At 43.7% G+C, this 14,935-nt stretch overlaps 1 long non-coding RNA gene across 1 annotated transcript in view; it reads right to left on the minus strand.

The window, feature by feature from the left end:
• LOC125172355 (uncharacterized) overlaps positions 1-14,643 on the minus strand; it is a 99,009-nt gene extending 84,366 nt beyond the window's left edge. Inside the window, exon 1 of the long non-coding RNA XR_007154702.1 lies at positions 14,508-14,643. This is a non-coding gene — a long non-coding RNA (uncharacterized LOC125172355). The remainder of the gene's footprint in view (positions 1-14,507) is intronic.
• Positions 14,644-14,935: the final 292 nt, after the last annotated feature.

Genomic DNA, 14,935 nt, shown 5'->3' on the forward strand with positions numbered 1-14,935 from the left:
AAGACAAGTTACTTAGCACAGTTGGCCTTGACCACATGTGAGGTTTAAATTCACAAGCAGCCCAACCCACAACCCAAACACCACTGCACACCTGCCAACCTCTAAATTCACATACCAAAGTTCTTGCAAGTGCTTAGGGCCCCCTGCTCACATTCACATCTGCACACTGGTCTCAAACACATAAACACATCCAGCACCCTCTGCACACACAAACCCTAGATGCACATATACACACCACATTCAGAGTGCACATGTGCTCACACAGGAACATCACATGTGTGCATGAGTCCGCATCATATGTGATCCTGCTTCTGGCCCCCTGTCCCCCTCCTGGGCCCTCTGGAACTGGAACATGGGCTGTCTCTAGTGATCTTATGTCTCTAATGCACTCAATTTCTCTTACTTCTCATGAGATCTGCAACCCAGATCTGAAACCATGGTCTAACTTAAACTTCTAAAGAACCCAAAGTCTGACATTTCTCACCTGGTCAGAGACCCAACCTAACCAACCCAACCAGCCCAGTGTCCACACGCCCTCTTCTGCTGCTGCCACCTTGCTCACCAAGTTGCCTATGGGAGGGTGGGGTGGGGGGTGGGGAGTACATTTTACCACACAGGACAGTTCTGGAGATCATCAGAACATAAAACATGCCCACTGGAGCCAGCTGCTCCATTCAATTAGCCTGGAATTCTGCATCTACAAAGTGGCTCTGAGTGACCTCATCACAGGACTACACAGCCACACTTTCTGGTAAGAATTCAAAGGTTAGGAATTTATGCCCCCAAACAGGCTCATCACCCCCACCAAAAAAAAAAAAAAAGCCATAGGAATTGGCCCATCCTTGAATGTCTTGAACTGATTTCAGACACTGTGTTGTTGTTGTCGTTGTTCCCAGAGACCAGCCCAGCACTCTGACTGTCTCTTGGCATGTTCTTAAGACAGTAGAACAGCCATCAATAATAGCCAAGGACAGCCAGGAAGAATCTCTCCTGGACTCCTCAGCTGCCCTCCAGAACTACTGACCAGGCAGAGTGGCCCTAAAGACACCCGCTGCACATCCTTGCCTTGATCCTATCCTTATTTCCCACCATCAAGGTACGGCTCAGGCTGCTGCACATAACTAAGTTCTCCAAAAACATAACCAACTGAAGTTTGGCCACTTTTTCCTGTTCAGGAAGGCTTTTCATGCAGTTTTGTTCTGTGAGTCCAGATAAGGGGGAGGGTAGAGGCAGAGAGGTGATCTTGGATGCCCACGGAGCACATTCATTTCCACAGACACGTCTGCTATCCACTCCTAAACCCGCCCACAGAAGAAAACAGAGACTGGAGCCTGAATTCTACCAAACAGCCATGGGCATTTCACACACACAGGTGATTCACGCACCCCACCGACTGCACTGTCATCTTAATAGCCCATGACCTCATTTTAATTCAAATCTATCCATGGTTGTAAACAGCAAAAGGGACTTGGAGGGGCGCCTGGGTGGCTCAGTCGGTTGAGCCTCCGACTTGGGCTCAGGTCATGATCTCACCACTTGTGAGTTTGGGCTCCGAGTTGGGCTCTGTGTTGACAGCTCTGTGCTTTGGATTCTGTGTCTCCCTCTCTCTCTGCCCTGTTCATGCTCTGTCTCTCTCTCTCTCTCCCTCTCTCTCTCAAAAATAAATAAACCTAAAAAAAAAAGAACAAAAGGACTTGGGAAAAGCAGTCCAATCCTGCTCCCTTTTCTTGTTCCTGACTCCAAGGAGGAAGAGGTGTCTGTGCTGGTGAGGGGCAGTGGGTCAGGTGAGCAGTTATCACCAGGACAAATGGATCACATCTCCAGACGCACCTTAACCTCTAAGCGAAATGTAGGGACCCAGGAGAGACTCAGAACTGGTCACAAATAATGGATGAATACCTCACTGAATAATTAGAGACCACACTTTATTATCTGAGCTCAGAAATGATGACAATACTTTATTTGTATTGGTCACTGTACAGAATCTTACATGCAGCTATATACATACATAGACACATATATAAATTTTAATTGCCTATCTGTCTTGTGCCTTATTAAAAAAAAGAATTTGAGGTGGCTATAAGCTATATACAATACCAAAGAATATTTTTTGAATGTTTAGTGTATTTTTGAACGAGTGCAAGTGGGGGAAGAGCAGAGAGAAAGAGACAGAGGATCTGAATAGGGGTCTGCACTAACAGAGGCAAACCCGATGGGGGGGGCTCAAACCCACAAACTGCAAGATTATGTGCAGAACCAAAGTTGGACACTAAATCAACTGAGCCATCCAGGCACCCCAAGAATATTTTTAAAGAGAGTAATGAGACAACCCAAATGTCCATCCACTGATAAACAGATTTTTTTAATTGGTGTATCTATTAAAATGGAATATTGTTTAGCCATAAAAAGGAATGAAGCACTTGATACATGCTGCAACATGGATGAGCCTTGAAAGCATTGTGCCATGTGATGAGGCATAAATGGCCACATATATGTTTCCATTTATAGCAAATTTCCAGAATAGGAAAATCCATACAGACAGAAAGCAGATCAGTGGTTGCCAGTGGTTGTGGGGAAAGGGAAAGGGGAAGTGACCACTTAATGTATAAAGGGTTTCTTTTCAGGGTGACAAAACTGTTCTGGAATTAGATAGCAGTGATGGTTGCATAACATTGTGAATGTACCAAAAGCCACTGAGTTGAACACTTTAGAACAGTTAAGGGGCACCTGGGTGGCTCAGTGGTTAAGCATCTGACTCTTGACTTCAGCTCAGGTCATGATCTCACAGTTTCATGAGTTTGAGCCCCACTTCTGGCTCTGCACTTACAGTACAGAGCCTGCTTGGGATCCTCTCTCCCTGTCTCTCTCCCCCCTGCCCCCCCCCCCCCAACTCACACTAGTTCTTTATCTCTAAATAAATAAATAAATAAATAAATAAATAAAATGGTAAATTTTGTGTTGTGTGAATTTTACTTCCAAAAATTTTTTTTGAATACTAATGAAGCATAAGAGAAAACAAAAGGCAAGAGATTAATATGGAACCTGGGAGTTAGAGTAGCGACTGTAACATGTGCAAACCACATTTTTTTAATGTTTATTTATTTATTTTGAGAGAGAGAGAAAGAGTGAGCATGAGCGGGGGAAGGGCAGAAAGAGAGGGAGACAGAGGATCCAAAACAGGCTCTGCACTGACAGCAGTGAGCCCGATGTGAGGCTCAAACTCAAGAACTGTAAGATCATGACCTGAGTCAGACACTTAACTGACTGAGCCATGCAGGCTCCCCAGCAGCAGCTGATTCTCAATGCAAGGTCCCAGTACTCTCTTCCCAGCTTTGAGCTAAGCCCAAACCCATGTGTACAACTGTGCTGGAAAGCTCCAACCAGAGGTCCCCAGGACACCTCAAACCCAACAGGCCCAACCTGCCTATATCCCTCCACTGGAAGAACAGAACTGATTGAATCTCCAGACCTCTGTATTCTTTCTGTTCCTTCACTTAGTCTCTACCAGTGCTTCTTAAATGCCAAGAGGTAAAGGTTTGTATACACAAAATCAGGTGAACAGTACAATGGGGATTTAAGAGATCTATTAAGGGTAATTTTTACTCAGTTGATTTTTGCTACCTTTGAACTTCAGAAACTAACACAGGTGATGTAACTCCTCTGTACTTATTTCTGTTCACAGCACTTATCACTTATAAATGAATTTTCCTCCTTTGCTAAACCCTGAATCCAAGGCAAGGAACTTCCCCCCCAATCCTCTGGAAATAACTTGTTTCTATTCTCTGCTCTTTTTTCTACTGGGTGTGTCTTTTTCTTGTTGATTTATAAGTGCTCTTTACATATTATGGATACTCACTTGATAATTGGCATATACAGTGCTATTTTATCCTACTCTGTTTATTAATTTTAATGTTGTTTGTACCATTGTTCATTATATTACAGTTTTTGTTATTGTTGCTAATGCCATCAAACCTGTCCATCTTTTCTCCTTATATCTCTAGGTTCTATAAAAGTGCCTGGCACACAGACAATTCTCAATAAACACCTATGTATGGATTGAACAAAGTGAATAAGCAATTCTGTGCTGCTGGGAGACTTCAAAACATCATTGGAGAAATTCTCATGTTTGAAAGTAGAAGTCTGGGGGAGGAGGGCCTTGCTAGTGTAACATTTAAGCATTGCTTTGAGATTTTTTTTCTCATGAGCTCATGGGCAGCTACTGCCCATCTTCTCTTTTCACACAGCCTCAGCTTCCAGGAAAGGTGCAGACTAGAATGCCCACTGTCTGTCACAACTCCAGTCTTTTCTCCCTGGACAACTTGTCCATGATTCCTCCATCAACTAAATAGAACAAATGAAATTACTCAGGTGGGGTAGAAGAGGCTGAGTGTCCTCCCTGCCTCCCAGTATCTTGGAAATCTAAAGAATTTTAGTTGGTACCACATAAACACATGCTGGAACCTGAATCTTAATTTCACAAGCAGTATCTTTATTTCTCTCATTTTTCTTTCACTTCCTCTGGCCGGTCCTATCCTCTAACCTGATGGAAGCTTACTGAGGGAAATAAAAGCCACCACCTTTACACACCCACAGCTTGCTCAGTTTCCAAAAATGGCTCCAGCAAGAGTATCACGCTAAGAATTGTATGCACACACTTTTAAACACTGGCTCTGTCCTTCACCAGCTATTGAATCCTGAGGTGACCCAACTGTACTATGCCTCAGTTTCTTCAACTGTAAAACCCTGTTTTACAGAGTTATATTGAGAAGATTATCTGAGTACAAATATATCTAGTCCTTGACAGTCCTGGCAAAGAAAAAACACTTGAAACTTTTGGATATTCCAAATACACACAGTTGTCTTGAGTCTTACCTGAAGGGAAAACTTTTGGTAGTGATTATGAAGTCTTCCATTCTAAGGAGAAGTGCTGATAGCTGAACACACACCTATACCCACAGGGCTAATTTGGCCATTGTTCTTCTTAAAGAAGTTGTTATCATTGATTCTATTTCCTGGGGCTGATTTGAGACAAACTGGAACAAAATAAATGGTGTAGGATTTAACCTAGCCTAAACCAGGAAGGCTGACCAGACCTAGGGCCACCTGGTGGGGGGTGGGGTGGCGGAGGTGAGAGCTCTGGCTCAGTCAACAGCTGCTCTGCACTCAGGACAAGTTACCATCCAGTGATATGCAATCAAATGCTAGAACATTCCAGATGCTCACCATGAGCCTGGATAGGGTTCCTGCTAAACGTCTGTGGTTATTTCAGCCAATCCAAACCCCTTCCAGCTTTCCCCTGGGCTCCCTGGCCCTAAGGTTGTGGGGTGGGGAAGAATCCCAGCCAGATTTCAGCAGAGCATTTTTCTTCCCTGGGTCAAAAAAGGGTTTTTCTCTCAGGTTTATCCATTTTTCATTTAAAAGTTGATATTCAACTTAACACAGTGAAACCTTACTCCCCAGAGGAATAGAAAAGTAAGCCACCCAAATCCTATTCAATAGGGTAAATATTGGAATAAGATAAGCATCTCGGCTGCCTTAAAAAGAGCATTGTATTCCGGCAAACTGCCATTTCCTTACCTAGAGGAAGGCTCTGAATTCAGAAAGTCTGAAGCTACAATGAAGGGGCTGAGCTGTAGTAAAAGAAAGCTATTATTATAGTCACCATTTATCCAGCCCTGCCATGTGCCAAGTTCCAATCAAAAGCTTCATCCGCTAAATTTATCTTTTTAGCAACCCTTCAGGGTTGGTATCTCTATCCCCATTTCTTGAAGCGCTCTCTCTTGACCCGTTTTCACCAAGACTGCATAGCCACCTCCCTCCCGTGCCCCAGTTAGACGGATGGGCCAATAATACTATCTTGGTTCCATTCTTCTGGACTTATAACATAGCTTTAGGCAAGTGGTACCTCCTTTAGCGTCATTCTTTCCATCTCTGCCTCTGAATTTTCCACCTTCTTCCTGGGATAATGTGTAAGTCAACAGGAACACTAGAGGCTGCTCTTTACTGACTAACCTACCACTGATTCTACACACTGTATAGGTGTTATATAATTTAATCCTATAAATTCAATACTATTATTAGCTGTATTTTACAGAGGCATGGGAGGTTAACAAACTTGCCTAACCCATTGACTCAGAATCCTGTGTTCTTTTTTTTTTTTTTCTCTTAAGTTTATTTATTTATTCAGAGAGAGAATGCTAGCGGGGCAGGGACAGAAAGAGAGGGAAAGAGAGAATCCCAAGCAGGCCCCACACTGACAGCATGCAGCCAGGCACGGAGCCCAAACCCCACGAAACCATGAGATCATGACCTGAGGCCAGATCAAGAGTCAGACGCCCAACCGACTGAGCCACCCAGGTGCCCCCAGAATCCTGTGTTCTTGAGCAAAGTCTAGGCCAGACAACAGTTTGAAAGAACAGAAAGCCTGCCTTGACTTCTTTAAGACAAAGTCTGCATCCATGAAAGTTCAGGCTGACATTTTTCCCAAAGGGCCTGTCAGTCTGCAGGTGTTGATCAGGCTTTGTTCCAAACTAAGGGAAGCACTTAGAAAATCTCAAGATGTTAAAAAAAAAGCCATTGATCCCAGAAAGTCACTGAAAATTCCAGAAGTTTCCTTTGGGTGCAAAGAGCAAGAGAGAGCCAGCCCTCTGTTTAAAAAAAAAAAGTAGAAAAGTCTTTGATTTTATTTGACTCAGGATAGCACGAAGGGGCTTCCCCGAAATCCCTGGGTGTTTGTAAGCCCTAGTACAGAGCCTAGTCTTGAAAGGCCCACTGCGATGTAAGTTTTCTCTCTGAAATGTGAAAGGACAGCCTAAGGACATCACATTAGGTGGTCACAGGTTGATTTTCTGTCTGTGGGGGTTGGGGTGGTGGGTTTTGTTTGTTCTGGATTTTAAATTTCTCCTGAAGTTTGTGTTTCTAGATGACTATCTCCTGAGCAGTCAACCAAATGGACAAACACATTAGAGCAAAAACAAACATTTACATAGGCAGGGAAGTTCTTTCTCCCAAGTCCTAATTCACAGGACTGTATCCATTTAGGGATTAAAACAAGCTGGCTTTTTTTTTTTTTCCTTGAGGAGAGTGGATTCTTTCCAGAATTCCCATACTTTAGAGAGCAGGAACAAACTTTCATGACAGGATTCTTTCTTCTCTTTCCACAAATGAAAACCCAATTCAGATGAGCAATGCACATTGTAACTATTTGCAGCCTCATCATCCTCCAGCAAATGAATCCCAACAATTAGCCTCTTCTTTTCCATTAGACCATGTCCTTGAATTCCAGAAAGCTAGTATGAGAGCCAACCATCTATAGATACATATAATTGTTTTAAAATTAATCTAGCGAGCTCTAGCCAGTCACTACTCTGGGAGATTAATTATTCCTTCTTCTCTTAAATCCAAGCAGCCCATGTAGATCTAAAATTATGGAAAGTTTACGCTAAAATGCTCCTTGGGGATTATCTAGTCCAGGGTTTTCAAACTGAACCATTAGGGGTCAGGAAGTCAATATAAAGGGTTATGATCAGCATTCTTTAAAAATAGAAAACACAGAGAATTTCACATAGTAAGGTAATTATTTTTTCATAAAAGTATTATCTCAGTTATATACATAGGTCTGAGGGTCACGACATAAAACTGTGGACACTTTTTTCTTTTTCTTAAGAGAGAGCAAGCAGGGGAGGAGTAGAGAGAGAAAGAGAGAGAATCTCAAGCAGGCTCCCCACTGTTATCACAGAGCCCTGTGCGGGACTCAAACTCAAAAACAGTGAAATCATGACTTGACCTGAAATCAAGAGTTGGACGCTTAACTGACTGAACCATTCAGGCACCCCGACATTTCTTACTATGGTTCCTGGCCTAAAAAGTTCGAACACCGTTGACCAATCTTCTGCTTTTACAGATGGGGAAGATGAGGCCCCAGGAGGGAAAAATGACTTACCCAGGGTTCTGCTGCAGACCAGGGTGGGATCCAGTCCTTCTCCATTCCCTCCCTAACACACTGACTCCCTCTCAGCACCCTCCCACTGGTCAGCACACAACTCAGGCAGAATTCCCCTTAAGGGCCCAATAGCACCTAGTCTTTTTGTCACCCCACAGCACTGAGTACAGTGCAGAGCTCCTGGTAGGTATTGAATATTCACTTGGAGAATCACTGAGGTGGGCAGAAGATGGCTCAGGGAATGAAAATGGTAAGAAAATGCCCTGGAGAGGTACCTGGTGGCTCAGTTGGTTAAGCGTCCAACTCTTGGTTTTGGCTCAGGTCATGATCTCACACTTTGTGAGTTCAAGCCCTGCATGGGGCTCTGTGCTGACAGTGCAGAACCTGCTTGGGATTCTCTGTCTCCCTCTCTCTCTACCCCTCCCCCATTTGCACCCATATGTGTGCATGCTCTCTCTCTCTCTCTCTCTCTCTCTCTCTCTTTCAAGATAAATAAATAAACATTGAAAATGCCCAGAAAAGGAGAAGAGCTCCATGGGAAGGACCACCATGTTTGTGGGTTCCTGAACACTATTGACAATGATCCCAACAATAACCATCTACCAGCTATGTCCTCCCAGGTAGATGGGCTAAGCTTTAAGAATAAAATACCTCATTCAATCCTCACAAGAAGCTGGTGGGATGCTATTATCCAGGACCTACAGAGGTTTGGGAACTTGGCCAAGGTCATTTGGTTAGCCAAGATTCACCCTTAAACAGTTGGGCTTCAGACTCCACACTCTTAACCCTCCCCTCCACTCCTCCTTCTGAGAAATGGCAGACACACACACAATGTCAGCTTTTGCAACAATGATTAGGTGCTTACTCAACTTGCTGCAAGACTGAATGAGTAGACAAAGGAAGAGGACCTACTCTAGCTTGCTGAGAGGCTAACGGCTGAAGTAGAGAACTGCTAGAGCAGGTCTAGCCTGGATAAACAAGCTAGCACAGGAGAAACCTTTTTCAAAAGGGGGAGCAGATGCCCCCGGAACGCAGATTGGAGAAGACTTTTCCACCTCTCCTTCCACCCTCCTATTGCTGCCCTCTGTGCCTGCCATTGCTGACAGAGCCAAAAGGAGCAACCACATCCTCAGTCTAGGGGCCTGGAATATGGGTTTATAACCCGGAGAAGAAGTGTGATGGGCCTATTCCCTAAACCAATGCTTCTCCAAATTTCCTGTTTAAAAAAAAAAAAAATTAATGTGAGTTTGAGCCGTGGAAGAAAATAACTCTGCTTTTCATCAGCTTGGACTCCAGGGGCTCTCAAAGGCAGAGTGTCAAGTTAAAACATACAGCTAAAATAAAGAGGGAAAAGAGAAGAAAAGCCTGTCTCTGGGAGCCTTTTCTTTCTATTCTTCACTGTCAAGGAGGCAAATCTGGTTTGGTTATTCTTTTTTCTACTCCCCTTAAGAAATTCTCAATATGATTGGCAAGAAGTCAGGAATAACAAGATAGAGCAGTGATGTAAATGCCTGTGGAAACAGTGGGTTCTTTGTGCTGATCTTGTCTATGAAGTCACAAAGTGCGGAGAAAAGCTGGGATCTGGGCTTTGATGCAGAGCCCTCGCATGTAAAATTTACAGTATCCTTCCTATCGGAAATGCTTAAATACTTTCCCTACAGGTATTTACAATCTGTCTCAACATTTGGCTGACTCCTGGCGATTTTCTCCCTTCATTCACATTAACTACTTAAAAGAAAACCCCAGGGCAGCATTAGAGTAGCACATTAAATTAAAACAAAGGATAAATCACCAAAGAAACATTGGAGGGTCTGGAACACAATCTTCCTCTGAGAGAAAACAAAACAAAACAAAACAAAACAAAAACCCAAAACCATTATTCTTCACAAATAGAAAACAATGACAAGATATTGACAAGGATCTAGAAAGTGGAGAAAACTAGTTCAGGCAAAACTGCATTTGAAACCACAATACTCTTCTCTTTCAAACTCCCAAAGCTCTGATATTCCACTGCCCTGTACCATTTCCCGTGTAGAGTCCCTTTAATAATCATAATAGACAAAATCCTTCCCTGTGTCTAACTTAATCTTTCTAACTGCAGTCTAATTTGAATTGTCTTATGTCTTGTTCTCAATAGAAAGAGAAGCACTAGGTATATACATCTTACCATCTCCCAAGCTTCTGGGAAACTTGCCTGGAAGTAGCCCCAAGACTCATGTTTTATCTTATGAATTGTATACGCCATACCAGCGTTATCCATGTTTGTTTTCATATGAAAGTACTATTTGAGCTGTCATCAAATTAAATGGATCCACTAGGAAAATAACACTGTGTTTATCCAATTGCTGGGAGGACACCCAGCTCACCGGCCTGCATCCCCATTAATAAACCCAGCTCTGGGGCGCCTGGGTGGCTCAGTCGGTTGAGCGTCTGTGAGTTCGAGCCCCGCGTCAGGCTCTGGGCTGACAGCTCAGAGCCTGGAGCCTGCTTCGGATTCTGTGTCTCCCTCTCTCTCTCTGCCTCTCCCCTGCTCATGCTCTGTCTCTCTCCATCTCAAAAATAAATAAAAACATTAAAAATAAATAAATAAATAAACCCAGCTCTGAATAAGGTCTCTATTCTTTACAATGGTTTTGGCTGCAAGGAACAACACATCTAATTTAAAGCAGCCTAAACAGTGATGAAAATGTATTACTGTACATAAAATATTCCAGAGGTGGATGGTAGGAGGTTGTTTCAGTGCCTCAAAAATGTCATCAAGGACCCAGGTTCCTGGCAGCTTTCCATGCCCCCCAGGATTGGCATGCTGGCTAGATCCTTTGGCTTGTCCCATCATGGGCACAAGATGGGTGTCATGGTGATGGCAATCTAAATGAACACCCCAGCACCTGACTGAAGAAAATGAGTGCTTCCTCTCATGAATCATGCTTGATTAAGGAAGAAATGTTCCCCAAAGTTCCCCCAAGAAACTTTCCCTCAAGCCCCATTGGCCATAATTGAACCACATGCTTACTATAGGTTGAATGTTTATGAACCCCCAAAACTCCTTTGTTGAAATTCTAACCCCCACAGTGATGGTACTAGGAGGCGGGGCCTTTGGGACATGATTGGGTTAAGGCACAGCCCTCATGAATGGGATTACTGATCTTGTAAAAGTGGCCTAAGAAAGCTGCATCCCCACCATCAACCCCATTCACCATGGGAGCATACAGTGAGAAGGCACCATCTCTGAGGAAGCGAGCTCTCACCATATGTCAGATCTGCCAGTGCCATGATCTTAAACTTCCCAGCTTCTAGGACTGTGAGAAATAAATGTCTGTTGTTTATAAGCCACCCAGTCTATGGTAATCTGTTATAGTAGCCCGAATAGACTAAGACAGTGCCTAAACCTTAGTTGTAAGGAAGACTGGAAAATGGAAAATCTGACATTGTCAAAAGCTTATAGTAAAAGGTAACTTTGGCCAGTAAGGAAGTAGATGAAGTAGGGGCCTCATAACTCCCCACTGGACAGACAACCCAAAGGATCTACCACAGAGCCCTGATCCCATTGGCCCTGTCCTCATGATGGGGAAGGGAGCTAGGTACAACCACTTTGAATGAAGAAGACTTTCAAGGGACCCAGGCAAGTAACCCTAGGAACTGTGGTTTTCTTATTTTTATAGCATTTTATTCCCTTCTTTCAGTCCTTTCTGACCCACTACTTCTATCTTCCTGTACCCCTTCTCTGCCTAGCACTATGGTCACAAAGTTCCTAGAACAACTAGGGTTCCCTCATCTGCCACTGGATCTAGGCCTAGTTTCATTGGTACAGGCTTTGTTCCAAATCAAGGTCACAAACTCAAATGCCTCCATATGCATATTCTATACACATATATTTTCTTACCATTAAAAAAAAGGGGGGGAAAGTTCAAGAATAAATAACAAATGACATTTAACCTCAGTGTTGGGGATCAACAGGGAATGGTGGGGGGGCGGGTAATGAACAGACAAATCACATCCCCTTCTAATGAGGATAGTAAAATGTCAACATATAGGAATACAGACATAGGATTGCCAGATAATCCTACTTTTCTACAGAAGTCAGAAATCAAGATTATTTTTTACAAAAATATATAAATGTTGGCTCCGTTTTTTTTTTTTTTAATAATGTGCAAGCCAAACACAATATGCACATCTCCGTTCAAGAACTTGCCCTCCATTCTTCCATCAGAGCGTCTTCCTCCCTACTGGACTTGCTAGGTCTGGCAAAGCCATCTCTTCACATTATGGCTTTTCTTGACTACTGACCCTCCCCATGACCCAATTCTTCATTCTTGGATAACTGCAGTCCATATTCTTTCTGGCCACCAAGGAATTCTCAGGACTTCACCATCCCTGTTGACAACACATCAGACCTCTTGACCCCATAGTCCCTGCATCACAGCCTCATTTCACATTGGTATTTCTGAGCTGTTTCCCTGGTGAGTACACAGCTGAGGCCTTTCCCTTATGACTGCACTCTTCCACTCCACTGTGGCATCAGCTCTTCGCCGTCACCAAGACCTTTCTGGACTTGACCCCTCTGCCTTCCCCTTGTGCAGCTGTCAGCAGTGCAGACCACAGGAAAAACCTATTCCCCATCCTTCTGTAACCACCTGCTGGTTCCAAACACCAGACCCCAGCCCTGGATCCCCTCATCCAGTTCTGTGTTCTCTAGTTCTGATCCTGGGCTGAGGATGTTGCTGGACATCACCAGACACCATGGACTTGGTCCACTATTAATCCATTCTGTCTTACTTTCCACTGAGCCCTTACCTTTTGTTACTACTATTTTTCCACAGTGGCCCCTCCAAACATTGTGTCCCTCTCATTGAGTAGTCAGGCTATTCAAAATCCCCACTGTCAGCAGATAATGACAATGACAATGATATGCAGTGGGTTCTTTATTAAGAACCTGCATGTTCTGGGTATTTTGCAATATGTCAGAGTTAGCTCTTCAAATTAGATACCATCCCCATTTATAGATGTAGTAACTGTCATATCATTGGAAATACACAGATTGCCTAAGATCAGATGGCTAGTTTCCCAGAAAGGAACACATCTATGCTACTTGGCTCCAAAGCCTCACCCTTTACCCTTTAACCCACTGAACTCATTCTGCCAGTCTCCTTCTCTCTTCCCTGGATTGTCTCTCTCAGCCCACATGATTTCTCCCTTCCCTTGTATCTCAGAGGAAGAGTGGTCCCTCCTACCTGGAGCTAGCAGCCACTCTATGCCCATAATTGCCTCTTCTGTACTTCCTTTCCATCTTCTAATGGTTCTTGGATTTTTCAATTTCTTCCTCTCTCCACAACACTGCCCTAAGTCCCTCCCCACTATATACTTCCCCTTTGTCACAGCCAGGAATGGAGCTCCATGTCCCTGAAAAGCCTTCACTTATTTCCACACCCTTCTCTGCTATGTTTCTCCTTCAATGTCATCATCAATCTAGCCAGTTCCTAAACTAATTCAAGCCAAAGTGTTAATGGATGTTATCCCTTCTAAAAACTGGAATAGAAGCCGTTGAAAGTTTACCCACAGAAAGAACAATTTTAGGAGAAGGAAAGTTTAAGGATATGATTTTTGAGTTAAGAGATAATAGACTAAATGAGTGGGACCATGGCACCTCTTGTATAGGGCTGGGGGGGGGGGAAGCCCCGCTGGACCACACATAAAGGACTCATCCCAGTTTCTTCCCAACATGCCTCAGAATTTGATCCTCACAACAACCTATTTGAAATAAGTATTATGAGCCCTTCTTTTCAGCTTAGGAAAGTAAGGGCCAGAGAGGTTAAGAAACTTGCCCAAAGTCACACAGGCCAGTAGCCTAATATAGCTGGGATTTAAATCTGGGTCACCTGACTCCCCAGCCCCTGATCTTTTCATAAGACAAGAAGGTCAAGGTTGTACAATTGCAAATGCTAAAACAGACACACAGGACAGAGCACTACACCCCTCTCTTCTAAGTTTTCCACGTGACTCCTAGCATCCCCTCCTTCCCAGACCAGCCTCAGAGGACAAATGACTGCCATTTAAGGGTATGACTGGAGTTTGTATTCTCCTCCAGATTTCTATCTTCCTTCCCAGATACCAACCCTTCTAGGTGGTAGCTAGTTCTTTAATTACTGGAAGCTAGAAAAGCCCGTGGCCAAGGACCTAAAAGAATGTGGCTAGGGGGCGCCTGAGTGGCGCAGTCGGTTAAGCGTCCGACTTCAGCCAGGTCACGAAATCACGGTCCGTGAGTTCGAGCCCCGCGTCGGGCTCTGGGCTGATGGCTCAGAGCCTGGAGCCTGTTTCCGATTCTGTGTCTCCCTCTCTCTCTGACCCTCGCCCGTTCATGCTCTGTCTCTCTCTGTCCCAAAAATAAATAAACGTTGAAAAAAAAAAAATTAAAAAAAAAAAAAAAAGAATGTGGCTAGTATGATTCAGTCTGAGAGAAGACAGATGCCTTACGTGTTGTGCGGGCTATAGAAGCCCACGAAAAATGTTTGTTCTGAGGGACTATTTGAGCACATTTTTACATGGGTCTAACTTTTGAAAATCCTACCTGCCAAAGGGCAAACAAATGATCCAGGGTTCATTTAGCCCATGTGATGGTTAAGATTGCTAGAGCTAAGTCAGGAATCCTCTAAGGAAGCTCTTTTTAAATGTCCAGGTAGCAATTCAGCAGAATCTGTTTTCATGCAGCCTGAAAAACAGAAAGTCAAAAATGTTGTTAGCGTCAGTACATGGGTTTTTTATGCTGAAAGCAGAGGCAGATCTGACAGGTGTTGGAGCAAAAACTCCTATTTCAAGTTCATACAGATAACATCTTCAGATAACACGGAGGTAAGAAACCTAGGATACCTTCTCTGAAATAATTGCTACTGCGAAGCCTGGGGCTATTAAAAAGAGAAGAGGAAGAAGAAAGAAAAGACTCTCAATTGCACCAGCAAACTTTCAAGGCTCCTGCTGCCTGGTCTGGAGCCTTTGTTA

This window comes from Prionailurus viverrinus, chromosome C1 (genome assembly GCF_022837055.1).
Source record: "Prionailurus viverrinus isolate Anna chromosome C1, UM_Priviv_1.0, whole genome shotgun sequence".
In the NCBI taxonomy this organism is placed as follows: domain Eukaryota; kingdom Metazoa; phylum Chordata; class Mammalia; order Carnivora; family Felidae; genus Prionailurus; species Prionailurus viverrinus.